This window comes from Callithrix jacchus, chromosome 21 (assembly GCF_049354715.1).
Source record: "Callithrix jacchus isolate 240 chromosome 21, calJac240_pri, whole genome shotgun sequence".
In the NCBI taxonomy this organism is placed as follows: domain Eukaryota; kingdom Metazoa; phylum Chordata; class Mammalia; order Primates; family Cebidae; genus Callithrix; species Callithrix jacchus.
In genome coordinates, this window is record NC_133522.1 from 51612949 (window position 1) to 51637245 (window position 24297).

Sequence of the window (24297 nt, forward strand, 5' to 3'; positions counted from 1 at the left end):
ACATGCTGGCATCATCCAGCATCACCCACATGCCATCCGGCATCATCCACATGCTGGCATCATCCAGCATCACCCACATGCCATCCGGCATCATCCACATGCTGGCATCATCCAGCATCACCCACATGCCATCCGGCATCATCCACATGCTGACATCATCCAGCATCACCCACATGCCATCCGGCATCATCCACATGCTGGCATCATCCAGCATCACCCACATGCCATCCAGTGTCATTTCCCACTTTGCTCTCATGTGCACCCTCAGGACAAGTCAAGGGAAAGCATCTGAGACTTTGTGGGGGCTGGCCCATCTCCCTCCACAGGGTCATGCTCTTCTGCATGACAGCCAACAGTGTCCGACTGGGCCTTCCCTCACTATTCCTGCCACGGAAAAGGCAGTCAGTGCAGTGGCCGTCACCCAGGGGCTGGGACGTGCAGCTTCAGAGCCCCAGCCTGCGTGTCTCTCTCCACAGTGAAGCTGGGCCCATGCCTGTGTGGGGAGGCCGTGCTTGGCTACCGTTTCTGAGAAAGGCCTGTTCATGGCTCTTGCCCATTGTCTTGTTGTCTTGTTTTTAATTCTCTATTTCTGGAAACTACGTGTAATGTAGATTCACCCTTTGTGACAATGTACAAGTGCTGGTTTACAATTTACCACTGGTCTTTTGATTTTGCTTTTTTTTGGGAGGAGGGGGTTGGCCAAGGTATTTTGTACTTTAATGTAGCTTAATTTCTTGGTCATTTCTTCCGTTGGTACAGAATCTTGAACAATATTTTAAAAGGATTTCCCCATGCCCACGTTACAGAGCAATTCATGTGCTGTCTTCTGGTATTCATGTGATTGCATGTTTCCCGGGCAACTCGATGACCCACTGGGGTGTGTTCTGTGCTGTGCAGCCCCGTGTGACAAGGGAGCCAAGGTTCAAGGAGGCGTCCAAGGCACCCAGCACCATCTACTGGCAAGTCCGTCTTCCCAGCCTCAGAGCCGCCTTTATCCACATACACTGCACATGCGTGTGTGCGCCTCTTCTGGGATCTTCTAGTCTGTCCCGTATTCATTGATTCCTCACCAGAACCACACTTCTAATTGTAAGCAATTGACTCTACTTTTAATATCTGCCAGGCCCAGCCCCAGAGTCCCTGCCCTGCTCATCTTTGTCAGGATGCTCCTGACTCTTATTTATTTTTTCTTATGGAACTTTAGAATACACTTGTCTAGCCCTGGTGGAGAGGGAGAACCTTTCGGTATTTTTATTCATAAATTAACTTAAAGAGATCTGACGACTTCACGATACTGAGTCTTCCTGTCCAGGAACAGGCCCTGCTTTTTCATTTGTTTCAGCGCCTTTTGGGTTAAAGCTTTCTTCTAATAGATCTTCTCATGTCTGGCTGTGTTGTCCAATTCCTACTATTCTTTGTTCATTGTGTCTATGAGGACGACTGATATCTCCATGTAATTCATATCCTGCCACTTTAGTGAATTCTCTTATTGTTTTAGTATTACAGTTTCTCCATCAATTGCCTTGATTTTACCAGAACTACAACCTGCAATAGAGATGGTTTCACCTCCTTTTTCCAGTTCCTGTGCCAGTGCCGGTGCATGTGTGTGTGTGTGTGTGTGTGTGTGTGCATGTATGTGTGTATGTGTGTACAGGTGTGTGTATGTGCATGTGTGTGCATGTATGCATGTGTGTATGTGTGTACATGTATCTGCATGTATGTGTGGTGGCATGTGTGCATACATATTGTGTGCGTGTGTGTGCATGTATGCGTGTACATGTGTGCACGTGTGGGGGCGTGTGTGCACATATGTGCTTGCAAGTGTGTGTATGTGTACAGGTGTGTGCGTGTGTGTATGTGGGGGCATGTGTGCATGTGTGTGTACATGTGTGTGCATGTGTGCATGTGTGTATGTAGGGCATGTGTGTACATGTGTGTGCATGTGTGTATGTGGGGCATGTGTGCGTAAGAATATGCAACCTGTTCTTGTTCCTTTGTGTACATGTGTGTGCATGTGTGTACGTGTGTGTGCATGTGTGTACATGTGTGTACATGTGTGTGCATGTGTGTATGTGGGGCATGTGTGCGTAAGAATATACAACCTGTTCTTGTCCCTTTGGCAGAAATGCTAAAAGTGTATCCCACTAAGACACAGTTTTTCTATTTGTCCATAAAAACGAGGAAATAAAACTTGTTTTTCATAGATGGAGATGCTGATATAATTTTCTTCTTAGCTCCCTTTGAGATCCTGGAAGCCTGGTGATTTGGGGTCGGGGTGGAGGGGAACAGTTCTGATTTTTCTATGTGAATATGTCTGCTTAGATTTTCTCTGTTTACTAGTTAATTTCAGTCAGTCATATAAAACTATCTTTTCATTCAGGTTTTTCAGTGTTAGAGTAATCTTCTAAGATTTTTTCCCTTCTTATAGGAAATCATTCGGTAATCAGGCAACCAAGAACATTATTCTGACAGTTATCAAAATGCTAAGATGTCTGTGAACTGGATGATGGCATCGTATCAATGCTAAATTCCTGATTTTGGTCATTGTACTGTGGTTATGTAAGAGAATGTTCTCGTTCTTAGGACGCACATACTGAAGTATTTAGAGACACAAATAATGCTGACTCTCCTCAGTGATGGGAAGAGCTTTTGTTTAGTAGTTTCAATAAGCAACTCCACAAATGTGCAAGGGCTGCAACGTTTTTAACAAAGGTTCCATTTGGAATAAATTTACTAATACCACTTAAGTAGGAAAATCAGGTGTGTAAAGTAAATATTCCAACACGTAACTAGCATATCTTGGTGTGTATTTCTACAGCAGTTCAAATCTGTTGTTCTCTGAACACCCAGAGTAACCCAGAATGTTGTCAAATGGAGGAGGAAGCCACAGATCCAGCCTCACACAAGCTGCAGACCAAGTTTCTCTTGGGAAAAAGTGATAAATATTATGAAATTACTGACTCCCCCCACAACAAAGTTTGAAAACATCAGGTTTTACTGGTAGTGTATGGCCGTTTTATTTCTTCACACGCTCATAGCTATGAACATTGTACAAAGTCCTTGGGTGGTCACATACTTTCAATTCTTTCAGTGGCTGTGCTGTATGGTAGCTACCTTAACTTTTTCAGAAATAGCCACACTGTTTCCAAAGTGAGTGATTCTACCATTTAACATCCCATCAGCATTCCGGTTGCTTCACACCCTCAGCAACACTTGGTCTGATTAGCCTTTTAAACTTTGGCCGCTCTCACAGATGTGTAGTGGTATCTCACTGTGGTTCCATTTGCATTTCCCTAGTTGCTAATGCTGTTGAGAATTTGTACCATTCATATTTTTTGTTGTTGTTAAATGTCTCTTCAATCACTTGCCCATTTTTAAAAATTGATAGTTTTCTTACTATTGGGTTTTGAGAGTTTTTAATTATGTTCTGAAAAAAACAACTTAAATCAGATGCATGATTTCAATTTTTTTTTTGCCAACCTTTTTTTCATTCTCATAACAATGTATTTCAAAGAACAGAAGTTTTAAATTTTGATGAAGTCCATCTCATCATTTTACTTAATGAATCATGCTTTTCATCTCATATGTAAGAACTCTGCCAAGCCCAATATTTTCCTCTGTAAGTTTCATAGTTTTCAGTTTTAAATGGTCTGTTTTGAGTTAATAATTACATATGGTACAAGATATGGATCGAAGTTCATCTTTTTTCAAGTGGGTGTCTAATGGTTCCAGCACAATTTGTTGACAAGACTATCTTTTCTTCACCAGTTTATGTCAGCTCCTCAGTTTGAAAAAATTAGTTGTGAATACACATGTATTTATTTCTGGACGCTGTGCTGTTCCATTGATGTATTTGTCTATCTTATGCCAATATCACTGTGTCCTGATTACTGTGGCTTGGCAAGTCTTGAAATCACATAGTGTTAATTTTCCAATGCTGTTGTCCTTTTTCAAAGTGGTTTTGGCTATTCAAGTTTCTTTGAATTCCCATATTAATTTAAAATCAGCTTCTCGATTTTTATAAAAATAGCCTGCTGGAATTTTGATTGAATTGGCAGACCAATTTGGGGATAACTGACAACTTAACAATAAAATGAACACAGTTGACTTAGTTCATTCTGTGTTGTTATAAAGGAATGTCTGAGGCTGGGTAATCTATAAAGAAAAGAAGTTTATTTAGGTCATGGTTTTGCAGGCTGTATAAGAAGCATGGAGACGGCATCTGCTCAGCTTCTCTTGTGCTACTTTAAAACATCGTGGAGAAGGTGAGAAAGGAAGCAAGAACATGCAGAAGGGAACCGAACCTGAGGTGCGTCCTTGATAGCCACCCAGTCTCTCAGAAACTGCTGCTTTCATCCAGAACCAGTCCAGTCACCACACAGACAAACATCCAAACCGCGGCAGTGGTATAATTCTCCATTTATTTGGATCTTATTTATCTCAGCAATGCTTTGTGAGTTTCAGTGTACAGGTTTTGCTCATATTTGTGTAGATTTATACCCTAAGTGTATCATATTTTATGCCACTATCGTAAATGGTAATTTTAAATTTCAATTTACAAGTACTTGTTAGTAACCGATAGAAACACAATTAAGTTTGGGATCGTGAGCCTGCATCCTGCAACACTGCCAAACTTAGTATCTGTAGCAGCTTTAAAAAGATTCCATTGGATTTTCTACGTAGATGACCACATTGTCCATGAAAAAAGACAGTTTTGCTTCTGTTATCCCAACCTAGATGCCTCATTTCTTTTTCCACCTTGTTGCACTGGCTGGAACCCCTATTCCAATAGTAAATAGAAGTAGGGACAGTGAGCACCCCTGTGCTGATCTCAGAGTCCCCCACTAAGTCTAATGTCAGCTAAAGCTCTTCAGAGATGCCCTTTAACAATCTAAGGTACTTCCCTTCTATTTTCTGTTTGTTCAGAGTTAGGGTTTTTTTCCAAATTTTAATAAAGAACAGATATTGGGTTTTATCAAATGCTTTTTGTGCATCTTTTGAAATAATCACAGGTTTTTCTTCTTTTCCAGTTTGTTAACATGGTGAGTTAAAGTAGCTGATTTTCAAATCTTAAACCAATCTTGTAATGTTTCATGTATTTACGAATTTTTAATGTTTTGTTTTGAGATAATTGTAGATTTCTATGCAGCTGTAAGAAACAATAAAGATTCTGTATATCCTTTACAGAGTTTCCCCCAATGGTAGGATCGTGCAAAACTATACTACACTGACACAAACAGCATATTGACATCAACGGGACCGTGATAAAGAACGATTCCACCACCACGAGGATTTTCCGTGTGGCCCTTTTATAGCTACACCCACTACTCTCCCATCTCAATCCCCTCCACTACTGGCAACCGCTAATCTATAGTCCATCTCTAAAATTTCATCATTTCAAACTCTTATGTGAATGCAGTCATACTGTCTGATCTTTTTGGATGGATGTTTTCACTCAGCATAATTCTGGGAAAATTTATCCAGGTTATTTCAAGTATCAGTAGTTCATTTCTTTTTATTGCTGAGTAGTATTTCATGGTATGAGTGTACCACAATTTGTTTAACCATTCATCTGTTGAAGGACATCTAGGCTGTTTCCAGTTTTTACCTATTATGGATAAAGCTACTATAAGCATTTGTGTATAGCTTTTTGTGTGAACATAAATCTTCATTTCTCTGGGATAAAAGCCCAGTAGTGCAAATGTTGGGTCATATGGTAGTTGTATGATGCTTTTTTAAAAAACTTCCAAATTGTTTTCTAGAGTGGCTGTACCATTCCCTCCAGCATCGTGTTAATCCAATTTCTCTACACCTTTTCAGAATTTCGCATTGATTATGCCTTTATTTTAACTATTCTGATAGACAAGTAGTGATATCTCAGGGTTTTCATTTGCATTTCCCTGATGGATAATAATGTTGATGCATTCTCATGTGACTATTTGCAATTGATTCATCTTCTGTGGTGAAATGTTTCTTCATGCATTTTGCCCAGTTCCTATTTGCATTGTTTGATTCTTTCTGTTGACTTTTGAGAGTTCTCTATATATCTAATACTAGTCCTTTGTCAGATAAGCGATTTGCAAGTATCCTCTATAATTCCGTAGTCTACTTAACCTCTTAATAGAGTCTTTCACTGAGCAAAGGTTTTCAATTTTGATAAAGTATAATGTATAATTTTTTTCCTTTTACGTATTGTGCTTTTGGTGTCATCTAAGAATACTTCGTCTAGCACTGGAGCCTGAACATTTTCTATTTTTCCAAAAGTTTTATACTTTTATATTTTTCATTTGGTTCCACGACCCATTTTGAATTAATTTTTATAGAGGTTGTGGCTTAGGTCAAGACTCACATTTCTGCTTATGAACATCCAATTACTCTCATACCGTTTGTTGAAAAGGAGTTTTCGTCTGTTGAATTGCTTTTGCACTTTTGTGCAACATTGAGCACTTTTTCAGCTCTGCCCTCTCTTGCTTCTCTCCTTCTGGGACCCTGGTGGCATGAGTGTCAGATCTTCAGTCAGTCCCATAGGTCCTAAGGCTCTATTCTTCTCTTGTTCTTCAGATTGGGTTATTTATATTGTTTTATCTTCCAGTCCACTGTTCTTTATTTCCCTCATTCTCCTCTCTCTGTCTCTCTCTGTCTCTCTGTCTCTCTCTCTCTCTCTCTTCTTTCTCTCTCTCTCTCTGTCTCTCTCTCTGTCTCTCTCTGTCTCTCTCTCTCTCTCTCTCTCTCTCTCTCTCTCTGTCTCTCTCTCTCTCTGTCTCTCTTTCTCTCTTTGGCAGAGTCTCGCTGTGTTGCCCAGGCTGGAGTGCATTGGCATGATATCAGCTCACTGCAACCTCTGCCTCCGAGGTTCAAGCAATTCTCCTGCCTCAGCCTTCTGAGTAGCTGCTTTATTCTTCTCTTGAACTATCTACTGAGCTGTTTATTTTGGTTACCATAGTTTTCAATTCTAAAATTTTCATTTGGTTCTTCTTTACATCTTCTATTTATTTGATAAGACTTTCTATTCCATTGCTTTGCTGAGGCTATTTTTTTTTTAAGAATTTTTTAAATTATTTGCTGAGGCAGTCTTATCATGGCTATTTTAAACACTTTGTTATATAATTGTAATATCTGTCATCTCAGCCCTGGCACTTCTTGCTGCTTTTTTTCATTCAGTTTGAAATCTCCCAAATTTTTGGTATGGTTAGTAGTTTTTTATTGAAACCTGGACATTTTTGTATTATGAGACTCTGGATCTCATTTAAAAACTCGTTTTAGCTGGCTTTCTTTGACATTGACCTAGCAAAGGGAGGGAGGGAGGCACGACCTTGTTACTGCCAGGTGGAAATGGAAATCAAAGCTCCCACTAAGGCCTCTACTGGTACCCAAGAGGAAGGGGGGAGAGCTTGCTAATTCTGTATGGTGGCAGGATTTCTGGCTCACCATGTCGTCTCCACTGATTCCACTCCAAGGAAAACCTCTTTACTGCTGAGTCACGGTGGAAGTCCTAACTCCTCACTTGGCCTCCTCCAACATCACCCCACTGAGGAGGTGAAGGCACACTTTATTGCTGCTGAGCAGGAGTGGAAGTTTAGGTTGTTTGTGGTTTCCACTGAACTGTGACGTGTGGGTGTCATGCCTTATTATCAGTTGGCAGGGATAGAAATACTAGCTCTCTACTTGGCATGTGCCATCACTCTCATCAGGGTGGAAATTCAGGCTGCCCGGCTTGGACTTTGTTTGCACAGGTGAAAGTGAGGCCACAAAGTGTTCTGTCTTCCTAGGTTGCTCCTATCCTGATCCTCTGGCTAGAAACAGTAAATTCTTGCTGGGGATGTTTTTGTCTGCCCTTTGGTGTTTCCAGGTGTCCAGGTTTTTCGGCCCCATATCCGGGAAACACAAGGGAAATGGAGAACCCAGGGAGCTCACCACCACATCGCTCTTCAATTCCCATGTTCCTCACTAATCCACCTTCTTCTCTCAACCTTTCAGAATCTTCCTCCATTTTACACAGAGTTTCCAGGGTCTTTTTGTTGTACTTAGCAGGAGGACTAGGGAAAAGTATATCTACTCCAGGTCACAGAGAGGAAGTCTGCCCCATGTGCTTTCATTGCTGTTATTTGGTGCATTAAGATTTCATGATTGACTGGGAAAGTGGTTCACGACTGTAATCCCAGCACTTTGGGAGGCTGCTTGAGCCCAGGAGCTCAAGACCAGCCTGGACGACGTGGTGAAACACTCTCTATAAAAATACAAAAAATTAGCTGGGCATGGTGGTGTCCACTTGTAGTACGAGCTACTGAGGAGGCCGAGGTAGGAGTCAAGGCTGCAGTGAGCCGTGATTGCACCACTACACTCCAGCCCGGGGAATGGGAGTGAGGCCTTGTCTCAGAAAAAAAAATTCATCATCTACATACAGGGCTGTTTTAACTCACTTCATAATTTGTGCCTTGAATTAATCTGTCTTTGTTTCTCTCGGTTTTAATGTGCCCTTTCTGAATCACTTTGTTTTGGATGAACCTATTTGCCTGGGCTTTACATACATATCCTGCAGTAGGTATTTTAATTTGCATTTGACACGCTTATTTCTGTGCCAGCATTTTACATTTTCTATGTATAATGTTTCCTTTATTTTCTAACTCTCATGGTATGAACTTTTTTCAGAAGTGGGATGTTTTCATTATGGTAACTGAAAGGGTTACACTGTTCAATTTTCCCACTTTTTTCTTTCGTTTATTATACCATGTATTAGTCGGCCTGGGCTACCATAATGAAGTACTGCAGACCAGGTGGTTTAAACAACAGAAATTTAGTTTCTTTCACAGCTCTGGAAGCTGGAAGTTCACCAAGGTACCAGCATAGGTGATTTCTGGTGTAGGGGAGGATCTCTTCCTGGCGTGAAAACAGTTGCTTTCTTGCCAGGTTCACACACAGGAGGAGGTTGTGAGGGGAGAGAAAAATATCTGGTGTCCGTAAGGACACTACTCCTATCAGATCAGTGCCTGACCCTTGGGACCTCATTTAACCTCAATTACTTCCTGTTCTAAATATAGCCACACAGGAAGTTAGGGCTTTAACATACGAATTTGAGAGGGGGAGACACAAGCATTCAGTCCCTAAAGCAGCCGACACTCTTTTCATAGATTTAGCACATTTAGACAATGTCTATTGAACATCTACTTTAAAAGAAGAAAATCAGCAGAACTTCCCTCTTACCTACTTTCTGATTTTCCCTGATTATAATTCTCTCTCTCTCTCTCTCTCTCTCTCTCTCTCTCTCTCTCTCTCTCTCTCTCTCTCAGTGCAGTGGCACGATCTCAGCTCACTGCAACCTCTGCCTCCCGGGTTAAGCAACTTTCCCGCCTCAGCCTCCCGAGTGGCTGGGACTACAGGTGCATGCTGTCACACTCGGCTAAGTTTTTGAAATAGAGATGGGGTTTCACTGTGCTGTCCAGGATGGTCTTGAACTCCTGAGCTGAGGCAATCCCCCCGCCTCAGCCTGCCAGTGCTGGGATTACAGGCATGAGCCACCACACCCGGCAAATTCATTCTTGTTTTTATTTTAGTTCTTCATGTGGCTCCCTTTACAACTGTTACTTCTTGATTTATTTTCCAGCTTAGAAACTATCTGTGTCTTCCCACCGCGAAAGGCCAGTAACCTAATACACTTACACTCCTTTCCCCAAACTTCCCGATTTGTTTTATTAATTTCACATCATAAAGATTTATGTTATTTTCTTCCAAGACTATTTAAAAGTTGACACTTGGCTTTACTAAGCTGGCAACGCCAGCCCCAATCCATAAGGAATCACCATGGTTCTGATGGCGGCGGGAGGAGGCAAGCTGAGAAAGACCCCAATTTCTCAGTAATTCCCACCTCCCTTCCCAGCTCCTTCAGCCCTCTCCTGCTGGAGGAATCAATGTGGCGCGGTGAGCTGGGCGTTCCCTAGTGCTCTGACTTCGGTCTTCTCCCACAGGTAGCGTGGAGCAGGCACTGCCTGATGCAAGGAGCTGGGCTCCCTTCCTCCACTTTCAACAAGAAAGGCTGCTGCTGTTTGTCTTTCCGTGCTCAAACCTTTGTCGTTCACACCCTTGGGGGTGAGGGTAGTGAGACAGAGGGCCTCGCGCAGCCCCCTAAACCAGAAACCACGGACAGTTCTTCACAAGTACAGAGTGGTCCTTGGGGGTGAGGGTAGTGAGACAGAGGTTGTCACGCAGCCCCTAAACCAGAAACCACGGACAGTTCTTCACAAGTACAGAGTGGTCCTTGGGGGTGAGGGTAGTGAGACAGAGGGCATCACGCAGCCCCTAAACCAGAAACCACGGACAGTTTTTCACAAGTACAGAGTGGCTGCTATGGTCCGTAGAGTGGTGAAGAGGAAACTGGGACTAGGGGAGGTGACTTGACTTCCTCCAGGCCCTCGGGCAGTGGACGGTGGAGCTACAGCATGGAGCCTTCTCCCTTCTTGTTCTGTACTTTTCCCTCTCCAGTAGGATAGAGACAGAAACATTCTCAGACCACAAAATTAAGACAACTTCATTCAGCAGAGATGTCTTGGGGGGAAGAGCTCTCACTTTCTCTGTAAAAACTCACTGACAAGTACTGAGACGGAGGACAAAAGTGTTGGCTCCCATTCTCCTCACTGCGGCCACTTCAGAAAAGGAAGTTGGCATAGGTATACCTACAACAGACTGAAGAGTTTACAGTCACTAGAGGAAACGCAGGAGGGAAGAGAAAATGCTGAGGCTGTGGGGTCTTGGGGAGAGCAAAGTGGATCTCACAAGTCCAGGCACATCTTAGTGTTTTACAACATGAATCCCCTCCGCCAGCACCCCATGTAGCAAAAAGCTTTTGAGAAGTGCCACAGTGTAGAGTCCTGCACCTAGGTAAATGTAGGACAGGACTGGCTACAGCATACAGACACTGGTCATAAGACACAGAGTCAGGAGTGAGAGGCTTCATGAACTAGAAGAAATCCCCCAGGAGAACCCCGGATTGTAACATGACTAGACTCAAAGTCAAATGTATCTGGCTCTTTGAAGGAACAGTGGAACTGGAACTTGACAGCTTCATTGCCCGAGTCATTATTGTGACAGAGGTGGCACAGTGCTGAGGTGAAGAGCACGGGCTCCGGAGCTGACCTACATAGACTCAGATCTCAGCCGTCAGGGCCTCCACTTGCTCACCTCTGGCGTGGGAGCAATAATATCACCCATGGCAGAAGCTGTCCCAAGTGTTCAAGTGATCTTTGCAACGCACTTAGACCAGTGCCAAGGCCACGGTAAGTACGATGGGAAGTATTTAGGTAAAATCCGTAAAGCTGGATCTGTCTATCCCACGGCTGAGGGATGCAGTGAGGAGGGATGACAACCGCTCACTACCCAGGCTGCTCCATGAGTAAAAGCTGTAGCCATCCACCACTGAGGCTTCTGTAAGGCAGCATTCCTAGGTCAGATTCCCACTTCTTTTGCCTGCATGCTGCTTTCTTGTGGTTTCTGTCTCCTGCTCAGCATATCTGTTCATCTTTTGCCAGTTGGGTCTGAGGTTTCCCCTAAGGCTTGTGTTTGATCTCTTCTCCCAGATGGTTCCCAAATGTGGCGGAAGAGGCTGTGAGGTCAGCTGCCATCGTGCTGTTCAGACTTTCCTCTGTGGTCGAGCACGTACAGGATGGCTGAGCTGAGGCCATTCCAGGAGATTGAGGGGACAAGTACAATAGGAAGTCCTAGACACACAACTTCCCATGTGTCAAGCTGGCTCCCACTAACTAGGGACACAGAAATGACCCTGCAGTCTACAGGCACACATCGGGAAGGGAACTGGAGCCATCACCTGGATTCCATGGTCTGCCGTCTCCTCCAGGCAGCCTTAAATCCCACCTGCTCAGGCTCGCAGGGCAGAGTCCTGGCTTCACATGCATAATCTGGGGGTAGGGGACTCTTTAAAGATTCTGGCCGGGCGTGGTGGCTCAAGGCTGGGCGCGGTGGCTCAAGCCTGTAATCCCAGCACTTTGGGAGGCCGAGGCGGGTGGATCATGAGGTCAAAAGATCGAGACCATCCTGGTCAACATGGTGAAACCCCGTCTCTACTAAAAAAAAAAAAAAAAAAACACAAAAAAAAATAGCTGGGCATGGTGACGCGTGCCTGTAATCCCAGCTAGTCAGGAGGCTGAGGCAGGAGAATTGCCTGAACCCAGGAGGCGGAGGGTGCGGTGAGCCGAGATCGAGCCATTGCACTCCAGCCTGGGTAACAAGAGCGAAACTCCGTCTCAAAAAAAAAAAAAAAAAAAAAAAAGATTCTGATGCCAGGCCCAACGCAGACCAAGTCGCTCCCACCGTCTGGGCTGGAGCCCAGGCCCAGCTAGCTTTGGAAAGAACCCAGGTGACTGAATGAGCTGCCACTGACTTGGAGGAAAAGCAGCCCACGGGCTCGGGCCTTGCGGGATCTGGAAGCTACAAAACCAAAGAAAACACTCTGTTCGAACACCGCGTGGAGGACGATGCCACCGGGCGGCACACGGACATTCCTTCCGAGACGGAGATGAGCTTCCTCCCGGGCTTTCTGGAGGCATCGGATGGGAAATCCTTGCAACGCCACCATGTCTCCCAAACCAGCTTCCGAGGAACGAAAAGCACTTCGGCATTGAGCCTGGGGCAGGAGGGGCTTTCACAACCTGCCATGGGCCCAGAGATCGAGACCCTCCTGGGCGGGGCTTGGGCTGCTGCTGTCCGTTCTGCTCCCGCCAGCCTCGGCCTTCCCAGGAACCCCGCTCCTCGGAGCCTGGGCTCCTGCTTCCACCTTTGTTCCCCTGGGGGCGTGAGGGTGCCACCGCACAGGGATGGGGACCGCTGGGGGCAGCAAATGCCCGGAGCCTCCGCAAACACCGCAAGCCGAGCAGCCGCAGAAGCGCCGCCATGGCTCTGGTCCGGAAGAGAAACCCCTCCCAGAATCCCACGCTCCTAGTCCTTGCATCTCATTGGCTAGAGAGGCATCACGTGTGCATCTCCGAACCAATCACAGTTCAGATTCACGGGGAGCGGGAGATGCGGGGCTTCCCGTGGCATCTCTCTTTGTCCACCATAGGCGGCCCCTGCCTCAACCTCCCAGATGAGGGGAGCCTCTTGCTGGTCCAGAGCCTTCCGCTGGGCTGCTCGATGACCGCTTGGCTTGGCCACCTGGGCCCGCAGGTGTCAGTTTGCCCACGTGGAGCTGTGTAGTCCCCAGGGCTGGCCAGACAGGCTGTGCCCGCTCCCACTGGAGGAGAGTTACCAGCAGGGTAACTGAGGTACAGGGCCGGGGCCACCGCTGGCAGTGCTCAGTCCCAGCTTGGAGTCGCCTGCATCGCCCCCTCCTCTGGGGCTTCGGGGGTGATGGCATCACCCCCACCAGGTGGACGGCATTGTCTCAGTGCCCTGGTTCAGCCACGTTCTCCAGTGGATCCTCTTCCTTCCCGCGTGTCGCAGATGAGGCAGCGAGGCACGGCGAGGTCAAAGGTCGTCGCCCAAACCAACGCGGCTGGAGCTGAGGCGCCCATGTCAGCATCCAGGGTGACTGCATTCCGGGCACCTCGCCGTCCACCCACGGCTCCGCGGTCTAGGGCGGGTCTCAAGATGGCGTCCAGGCCAGGCCTGTCAGTTATCTGTGGTCATCTCAAGTCTTTCTTAACTGTCGAGAGTTTGGATGGACTCAAGCTCTCTCAAGATCAGGAATTTTAAAAAAGGAAAGAGTCCACCCAGGTCTAAATGTAGGCGATGTTCCTGACGTGAGCAACGGAAAAAAAAGGGACACCCCAGTAGGGAAGCTTCTGATTTTCATCTCAGTGGCAGGGACCAGGGCAGTGTGGACTGAGGAGCCTGACAGCGAGGCCTGGAGTCTCCAGGAGGACTTCAAAGCCATAAAACTTCCTCTGGTTGGTTTCTGTCGTCACCAGTGTGCCTCACTGCAGTGACAGGCGAGGCAGTAAAACTTATCTTCAAAATGCCTTGTTTAAAAGGCAGCCAAGAAAGGAAAACCGGAGAATGCAACCCATTCATGCTGATGTCAAAAGAAGAGGCAGTTCCAGGAAAGAGCCTTTGAAGGAGCAGGAGAATGGAAACACAACGTAACATGTGGCCCGGGACGTAGCATGGGAAAGGCCTCACTTTTCCATAAGCATCTGGTTCAGACTGTCAGTGTCATGTGAGAAGAGACACCATAGTACTGGACCGGGGTCTTGTGGGCAGTCTGTGCGGGGCTGTGCGTGACCATAACCCTAACTCCCTCAAGCCTTACACTGCAGTGCCGAGTACCCCAAAACCTGAACCCAGAACTACCTGCATGTGCACTCAAAGGTGTGTGTCAAAAGTGTGAAATGAAACAGTATTTTAAAGCATTAAAACTAGAAACAAAGATAATATCCATCAGTAAGGAAATGACTAAGTAAATTCCAGCACATTCACACTGGAGAATGACATGCAGCCGTTGAAAAGAATGGGAGCGCATCAGGGAGGATAAGTCCAGACTTTATGCGGCCCTGTCACGCTCAACAGAGTGGCAGAACTCTAAAAAGACCGATAATACCAAATGTGATGAGGATGTGAAGCAGCTGGAACTCTCATACACTCCCGGAATGCAAAGTGAGTCCATCACTCGGGAGAACAGGCAATTTCTGTTAAAGCTGTGTATACATCTCTTCATGATACAATAATTTCACTCTAAGCAAACAGAAACATCAGTGAAATGCCCAACAAAAATTCACAGCGCCTTTATTGATAACGAGCAAAAAGCTTGAAGCAGCTCAGCTGTCTGCCACTTGGCTAGTGGGGGAATAACTGTGGTGCAGTTCATCAATGGGATGTTATACTACAGTAAAAATAGGCAATAGAGACACAGGACAATGTGGATGAATCTCACAGGCATCATCAGAGCAAAAGAAGCCAGGCACAATCGAGTGCATGCTATTAAACTCCAGAACTGCAAAAGCCCAACTGTGCTGCTGGAAACGAAAATCATGGTCTTCTCTGGGAGACAGTACTGACTGGGAAGAATAATATCGGAAATGTTCTATGTCCCTATGTGAGTGAGTCATAGTGTAAATATATCAAAAATTTATTGTGCTGTACAATTGAGATTTGGGCATTTTGCTCTATGTAAGTTATTCCTCATAAAAAAAAAAAGAAGACAAAGTTAATGATTAATTTTCATCTTTATTGTGCTTTCAGTATGCTACCAACAGTGAAAAAGCATTACTTTTGTTTGCAAAACAAAGTATGAGTGTTTAAAGCTCTAAATTATAAGGTAAACCTATTTGTGTTCACACGAGAAAATACTCATGACATACCATTGACTGGAAAGGAAAGTAGCAGAATGCCAGATACAGGGGATTTCTGCTTTATATTAAGATGAGCAAGACTGTTCCCATAAGAACAACAAGAGAAACTCAAACAAAATAAAAATTGTCCTTTTCTAAAAGATCAGGGGTCGGGAGGGGGCAGGGGAGGTGGGTGGGTCAGGCAGCGGCATGGAGAAAGCCTTCATAACTGAATTCCAGAAAGAAATAAGCATAGGCAAGAAAGAGAGACATGACAGTTCCCAGGCTTCCTGCTGAAGTCTGAGGAGGACCAGCTTGCTGTGGATAAGGAACTTCATGGGAACAAAGGGCGGTCAGCTGAACTTTGGGTGGCAGCATGAGCTGATGGGACAAACTGGAGTCTAGAAAAGCCACAAGGGCAAGGGTAGAGCACCTAACCTGAGCTATTCTCCTTCCCCACTCCACGTTTTGTCATAAACTTAGCAGTGGAGGAAGGGTGGCTAAGCAGAAGGAAGCCGCACTGTCTCATACTCGCTGTGATTAATGGATTCCACTGCCTGAGTGGCTGAAAGTGCACCCAGCCCCTTCTAAGACCAAACACTGACAAGTCTGAAAAACTGTATCTCAGGAATTTGAAGTTGAGTAATCACAGGTTACAGCTGTGACTCTTTTGTCTCAAGGAGATTCTAGGAGAAAGCTGAGCGACTGGCTTCTCTCCTCCACTGCATTCTGAGGAAAGGAAATGCATGTCTAAGGAACCAAAACAAAAATGTTTAAATCTTCATTATCATTTATACACAAAATGCCAAACAATAAAAGTATATAAAACATGCAAGTAAGCGAAATGTATGGTTTATACCTAGGATAAAATAAAATCTTATTTTAGAAAGAGATGATCATCAGATTTACCAACAACTGGGAAAAGAAAATGCTAAAACAATGATTTCAAATGCGGGTGAACAAATGGTGTACTTCAACAGATGAATGTGAATACTAATAGATCATATGAAAGATGAAAGTCAGTGGGTGGACTTGAATTGAATAATGCAGAAGAAAGGATCAGTGAACTTGAAGGTCACTGGAAATTATTCAGATTTTTTCCTCAAGACAAAGGAAAAGGTTTTTCAATATATGAGCAGAACTTTTGCAAAACATGGGATTATAACAAGCAGTCTGAAAATGTAACCATGTCAGATCCAAAAATGAGAGCGAAAATGACAGAAAATGGAAGAATTAGCAGCTCAGATAAAATGGATAAAAACCTGGAAAGACAGACCTTATCAAAACTAACCCAAGAATAAACAGAAAATCTGAAATGGAGTTTATACTTTAAAACTTTCTAAAAAAGAAGACTTCAGATTCAGATAGTTTCACTGGTAAATTATACCAAACTCTTAAGGGATAAGTAATCTGTGTAATTCACAAACCCTTTCAGAAGAAACAAAGGAAGAGGGGATGCTTCCTAAATCATTTTATGAGGCCAGAATAATCCTGATACCAAACCTTTGCCAAAAAAAAAAAAAAACAAAAACAAAAAAAAAAAACAAAACCCTACAGACCAATCAATATCCCTCATGAGCATAAATGTAAAAATTAATAAAATGTTAGCAAATCAAACAATATAGTAAAAGAGGCGATTTATCATGACCAAGTGAGGCTTATTCCAGGAATGTGATTCAAAAATCAACAGATGTTTTTCACCACATTAATAGGTTAAAGGACAACATTCATAAGATAACCTAAACAAATTCATTTAAAAAGGAACAAAATTTAATATCTGTTCAAAATGATAACTTTCAAGACACGGGGAACATAAAGTAAGATCCTCAACTTGTAAAATTACAGATAACACCATGGTTTATGAGGAAATGCTGCATGCTTTCAACCCAAGAGTGAGAACAAGGCAAGGATGCTGGCGTTTATTCTGTCTATTCAATGTTGTGCTAGAGTCCCTAGCTAAGTGCAATAAGGCAAGATAACCAGAAATCATAATGATAGGAAAGGAACATGTTGACCTATTTGTTCATAGAGAACATGATTTCATGTGTAGAAAATCCTAAGTATTAACAACAACTAATTATTAGACCTAGTAATGAATTGAGCCAGAGCTCAGGATAAAAATCAATACATAATCATCAAATGAATTTTTATACACTCGCAAAAAGCAGTTGGAAAGTCGAGACGAAACATCATTAGTAGTATCAGAATAAAGCAGTAATCACCATATTTATAATTAACTTTAATGGAAGGTGTGCAAGACCTGTTCACCGAAAACTATAAAACATTATTGAGAAAAATTCAGGAAGACCTAAATAAATGCAGATATGTCTATGTTCATGGACTACAAGGGTCCATACTGTTAAGATGTCAATTCCCTCCTTTTTTTTTTCTTTTTTGAGACAGAGTCTCACTCTGTCAGCCAGGCTGGAGTGCAGTGGTGCAACCGTGGCTCACTGCAACCTCTGCCTCCCAGGTTCAAGTGATTCTCATGCCTCAGCCTCCCGAGTAGCTGGGATTACAGGCACACACCACCATCCCTGGCTAATTTTTGTATTTTTAGTAGAGATGGGATTTCACCGTGTTTGCGAGGCTGGTCTCGAACTCCTTGCCTCAAGTGATCGACTTGCCTTGGCCTCCCAAAGTTCTAGGATTACAGGTGTGAGCCACTGCACCCAGCCCCTCCCAAAATTAATATACAGATTCAATGCAATCCAATCAAAATCACAGCCAACTTTTTAAGAACAGAAAGTCTCAAGTTGATTCTGAAATTTACATGAAAATGCAAAGGACCTAGTAGCCAACAATTTTTGGAAAAGAATTTAAAAATCAGAGATTTTGCACTACCTGAATTCAAAACTTAGTAAAGCACTGGTAATTATGAGAGTGTAGTATTGGTATAAAGGCAAATAAATAGATCAGTGGAACAGAATACAGTTCAAAATGGACCATCACTTATATAGCCAATTTATTTTCAACTAAGCCACCAAAGCAATTCAATGGGGAAAAGAAATGCTCTTCAACCGACTGTGCTTGAAAAACTGGTTAACTATTAGGGACAAATATTGATTTGATCCCTGCCTCAAACCATACATAAAAATTAATTCAAGCTGGCACAGTGGTGCAATTCTGTAGTCCCAGATACTAGAGAGACTGAGGCAAGAGGATTCCTTGAGTCCAGCCTAGGCAAAATAGCCAGACCCTGTCTCAAAAAAAGAAGAAAAAAAAATATATATATATATATGTATATATACATATATATAACTTTAGTTCAAAAGCTTATACATACAGATAGATAGATAGATAGATAGATAGATAGATAGATAGATAGGGATGTATAAGCTTTTTAACTAAAGTTTGTCCCTCCTGTCAGGAACTTACAAATTCAGCCCTAAATATGTAGTGCTTGACATGTGGCTTCCAGGCCAGATGTGACCCCAGTGAGGTTATCACAGAGCTCAGGGAACATTTTCAAAACATGACCCAGGATCTGACATCGCTTATAAACAGCTTTCATTTAAGGGAATCTGCTGGATGGAGAACGGTCTGGCCTGCCAGGATTTCTGTGAGAGATTTGGTCTCTTCCTTTGCTATGAACTTTCTCCAGTTCTGTTGACAGTCACCTCAGTCGAGCTACAGAACCAGTGTTACATACCCAGATAAGCAACTAGGTCAATGGGGCAGCTGAAACCCACACATCCAAAGTGTTAAGTCAGTGCTTTTTATGTGAATTCATCGTCTTTTTAGAGCCATTCTTCAAAATGTTTTTTTAATCCACTGTGTAACACCCTGCCTTTAAGCAAATGAGCGTTATTCATAGCCACAACCAAAATCCACTTGGAGACTGCCGTTCACCCCAGTGCTGGAGGAACCCAGCTGACCCCCACAACAGCAAATACTAAAACCTCGCCCTCATTCTTCAGCACTTTCTGAGGGATTTCTGAGGAACATGACTGGGACGCTCTGGAATGAAGTCACAGAGTAAGCCAGGGACTGAGGATCTGGCTTCCTTCCTTCTATAAATCTCACTGTCAGAAAAAGGAGGTAGCTGTCACAGCAACCCAATCCACCTGTGGTGCAAGTGGAAGCCTGACGCACCTCCCAGCCGGCGATGCACTCAGGGCTGTAAGTACTCGTGCGGAGGCAAATCTCTCCCCGATCTCCTCTCTCAGCCCCTGACAATTTGGCGCCTGGGCGGCTTTAGTTTCGTTGTTTGCAGTATCACATCACCAGCCTCAACCCCCCTCAGCAAGCTTGCACCAAGCACCTGCCCTGCATCTACTATGTACGGACGTCTCCATGTGCCCCCATAAAGATGATGATATCTTCATTTTACAAATGAGCAAAGTAATTCTGAGAGGTATTGTGTAATTTGTTCAAGACTGCACAAAATCAGTGATGATTTGGAGTCCAATCCAGGCCTGCCCAGCTCCAAAGTCTGTTCTTTTTCAAACAAACCTGTCATTCTCCTTTATACTGCATTATCAACAATGATTAAAAAAGAAGGCAGACTCCATGACCTCGTGACTGTACAGCCAGTTAGGGAAGAAAGAGCATCATCATGCAGTAAAGTCCCCTGGTTGCTCTCCCCATCCAAATTATCTAAGATAGCAATGACCACACTTGTGGGAAGAGGGGTAGAACCACAGGAGAGCACTTAGTGATGAGTCCAATGAGCCTTGGTTCTCATTCTGGCTCTATGCCAATCTTAAATGTGGTCTCAAGGAGCTCACCCACTTTCCTTACCTCAGATATAAAGCAGAGTTCAAGTTTTAAGCAGAAAAAATAGTATTCAGTTCCCCATACCCCACACACACACTCATACATTAGAGTTTAGCTATAGAATCTCAGGGATAAGGATGGAATAACCTATAAAGGAACAACTAGATTAGCAGACTTCTCATCAGGATGAATAGAATCAAGAAAACAATGAAGAAACAGCTCCAACTACAACCTGTTTTATACCCAGCTAAGGTTTCACTTAAGAGTGAGGGTATAGTAAGAATAACTGAATGTAGAGATGTGACCTAAAAGAATGAACTGTTGTTTTCAACTGGAGTTTAGAAAAACTGTAGCGGGCTCAGAACAATCTCTCCAGGCAACAAAGAGCTCTCAAAGCAAGAAACACCCTCAGGGCAAAAGTAAAACCCAGAGAATTGTCAGCAAAATGTAGTCTCAGAGTAAAGATGAAGTCACTCGTGTGACACAAAATTATTAAGATTTTTGGTAGCTGGAAGTTGGATGCTGCTGAAATTTTGTTAATTTGGGAAGTAGACAGCAGGCAGAAATCTAATGTGCCTTGATAAGGCTACTGGTTACAGTTTAAAGGGAAGTAATTAAAATGTTCTTGGAAGTGGAGGAAAAGGAAATTCTTGTTACATGGTGTGGAAGTTTGGCAACACTGTCACCTGAGGGAATATGGAAAATAGAAAATATTCCTAATAAACTGATGATTTAGCTAAGGTGATTTCTGGGCAGGGGGTGTTGAAGGTGCTTCCTGTATTCTTTCAGCTGCCTGTAGTAAAATTCAAGAGCAAAGAGGTGAACTGAGAAATAAACTTTTCAGTTTTCAAGTAAAGTTTAGAGAAATTATAGAGGAACAACAGTCTGGCTTGCCAGAATGATTCTCAAAGTAAAATAGAGCTTATGGATAAAAATCAAATCCAGGTCACTGTTCAGATAACATGGTCTCAGAGTAATATAAAACCATGGGTGTGACTGTAAAATCCCTCTGCTGTGGTCTGAATGTGTTCCCAAAATTCATGTGTTGGCAAAGTGATCCCCAGTGTGGTGGCATTGGGAGGTGGGGCCTGTTAAGAGGTGTTTAGGTCATGAGGGCTCCATCCTCATGAATGGATGAATGTTGTTGTAAACAGGGCTTTGGGGAGCGGGTTGGCCTTCCCTTCCACTTTCCACCATGTGAGGACACTGCAGGAAGCCCTTCACCAGATTCTGGCACCTTGATCAGGGACTTTTCAGCCTCCAGAATTGTAAGAAATTAATTTCTGCTCTTTATAAGTTACAGCCTGTGGCATTTTGTTATAGCAGCACAGAAGGACTAAAGACAGCCTCAGAAATATTTAAAGTAATACCTCAAAGACCATTTCAAATAAATGACTTTCTAAGGATCTTACAAGTGTGCCTTCTAGACCTTCTAAGAATTTTAAGATCACTGTCCCTCTGTAGCCCCACAGGTGACCTAAGGTACAGAAGAATCTTTTCTAGGTATAGGTTTTAGCTAATGCAATTCATATAAATTAAACACCACAATGTTTCTAAAGGAATCACGTCAACTTTGTCTAAAAGGAACAGAGTCGATATCAACTTACAAGAGGTCTTTGGGCCCCTGAACTTCTGCAAGAAGGAAGTAGGTAAAATGATAACAATAAACCTCAAACACTGGCCATTTCTTATGAAAGATAAAAGGTGACTCCGAGGGTGGCAGAAGCACTCACAGAACAGCTAAGAGAGTAGGAGTGGGGAGGCCTTATCAAGGAGCTGGTGATGGATGCCTTGCCAGATGCCAGACTTGCTATGAGCCAGTGACTGCTCTTTGCTCCCCATTTTCTCCCTTCTTGAACCAGAGTGTCTATGTGGTCATCCCATCCCTGTCCCACATTGTATGTCAGGTGTGTAGGTGGAAGATAACTTGCCTCTCTTTTCATAAGTCTTCAGAACAAGAGGAAGTGCACTTGAGGAACCAACCCTGGGGAGTCTTACACCTGGACCTGATTAGGAACAAGAGCGTCAGCTTCGAGCAAGAGACGGAAACCACAACAGGATTCAGCCATCGTGGGAAGACTTGGGAGGAGATGAATGTATGTGGCTTGGGGTGGAAATGTAAACAGCTCTTGTCTAGGAAGAGACTGTGGCAGTTTTAAAAGGTGAGTGCAAATTATTTGACATTTCTCCCTAAAGAGGCGGCAGTCTACAGCCCTTTCTTCTGAAGGCGCTGAGCTGTGCCGACGGAGCTTTCCTTCTGTATCTAAGTGAACGTGTGGCTCCTTCCACCAAGAGAGCCCAGTGGAATAACACCAAGTGATCTCCACAGCCGGACCCCCACAGAAGGCCATGCACACCTTCTGCTTGAGGCAAAACGCTTGTTCTTGGTGCTCTGGGCAACCTTGCAGGAAACGTCTTGAAGCTGCCATGTGGTGAGGAAGCTCCAGCCATGCAGGCAGGTCATGTGTAGGCGCTTCAGTCCACAGTCCCAGGTGAGCCTCTCCTTCGCGTCGCCCCAGCCTGGATACTAGACATGTGAGCAAAGAAGGGTCCAGGCGATTCCAGCCCTCAGCTTTTTCAGGCTTTCCATCAGGGAATGCAGACATCCTACAGCAGAAACAAGCCATCCTGCTATGTTTTGTCTTTTTTTTTTTTTTGTACTTTAGGTTCTAGGGTACATGTGCAGATCATATAGGACTGTTGCATAGGTACACACATGGCAATGTGGTTTGCTGCCTCCATCCCCCCATCACCTGCATCTGGCATTTCTCCCCATGTTATCCCTCCCCAACCTCCCCACCTCCCCCGCACTGTCCCTCCCTTGGCTCCCCCCAACAGACCCCAGTGTGTGATGCTCCCTGTGTCCATTTGTTCTCATTATTCAACACCCGCCTATGAGTGAAACATGCCGTGTTTGATTTTCTGTTCTTGTGTCAGTTTGCTGAGAATGATGGTTTCCAGATTCATCTGTGTCCCTACAAAGGATGCGAACTCATCGAAGCCACCCTGGTCCAGGCACTCGGGGCCATGCAGCACATCCGTCTGGTGACCCCCAGGGACTGAGTGACAAGGACACCATCTCCTTGGGGTCCTGTGGCCGGCCCACAGCCACAGCATGACCCACGTGAGCTGGGCCTGGATGCTGCCCCCCCAAGGCGGGGCTGGGTCCGCAGGGTTGTGAGCCGAGGCTGCAGGCTCCCTGCATGTAGCCAAGGCTACACATGTGCTCCCTGTAACCTGGCAGTTCCCCTGAACAAGCACATCATGGGGACACAGCTGGGGAGGGGCTTCTTCTGAGTTAGAAGAAAGGAAATGGGGCCCCTAGAGAGTGTCTGCCAAGCCCTGCTGGGCGCACGGACACAGGGTGGCATGGGAGGCAGAGTCCCAAGCCTCTGTGTCATCGCAGACCAGTGGGGACAGCAGCTTGATCACCTACGCTGGAGCCGCCAGGGTTCCAAGCTCCAGAGGAGCCCACCACCCACCTCCCCCAGCCTGGCCCAGCAGAGCTGGGGCTCCAAACACCCCCTGGGTGGGGCTTCGTTCAGATGGAGCGTCCAGAGTGATAAGAACCATCTGCTTTCCTTCATGGGCATGGGCACCCTGACATGGGCTCCTGGTGCATGCCCAGGCTTTGCTGGGAGCAGTCCTTCAGCCAGTGAGATTAGCAGAGGGAGCAGTCTCTTTCCCTAATGCCCGCCTTCCACTCCGGGAGTACCGCTTCTCCCTGGAGGGCTCCCGGGTGTAGGAGCCACGGATGGTCTGCAGGCAGATGAGGACGCCCTGCCAGGGAGCTGCGCTTTCCCCAAAGCCACGCAGCTATCAGGCTCCCTTGGCCAAAAGCAGGTCAAGGGAGGGTCTCCAGGAAGTCAGGAGCCTGAGGCTGGGCAGGGCTGCAGACAGTGGGGTCTGCCCTGGGGTGATGCAGAAGGGAGAGGAGCAGACACTTGAGGCCCACTATGGTGGGATTCCTGCACAGCACAGCAAGCTACTGCCCCACCCTCAGGTGCCACCTCACTCACCCTCACAGCAGTCGTGTGTCTCCTGCTACATGGGGAGGCTGAGACACAGAGGGGCACCCACACGTCAGGGTTGGCCGCCTGGCTGGGCCCCTGCCCACGGTGCTCCACGGGGCAGGCTCAGGGCCCTGCATGGCAGATTGGATCAGGCCTCCAAGCCAGGTGCCCACAGAGTCAGGCAGGGACATTGGCCTCGGGAGCCCACACCTTCCAAGTCCAAACCCTACATCCCCTCCACCAACCACAGTCACCTCCATGGCCTTCAGTCATCAGGGTTTGAGGGTCATCAT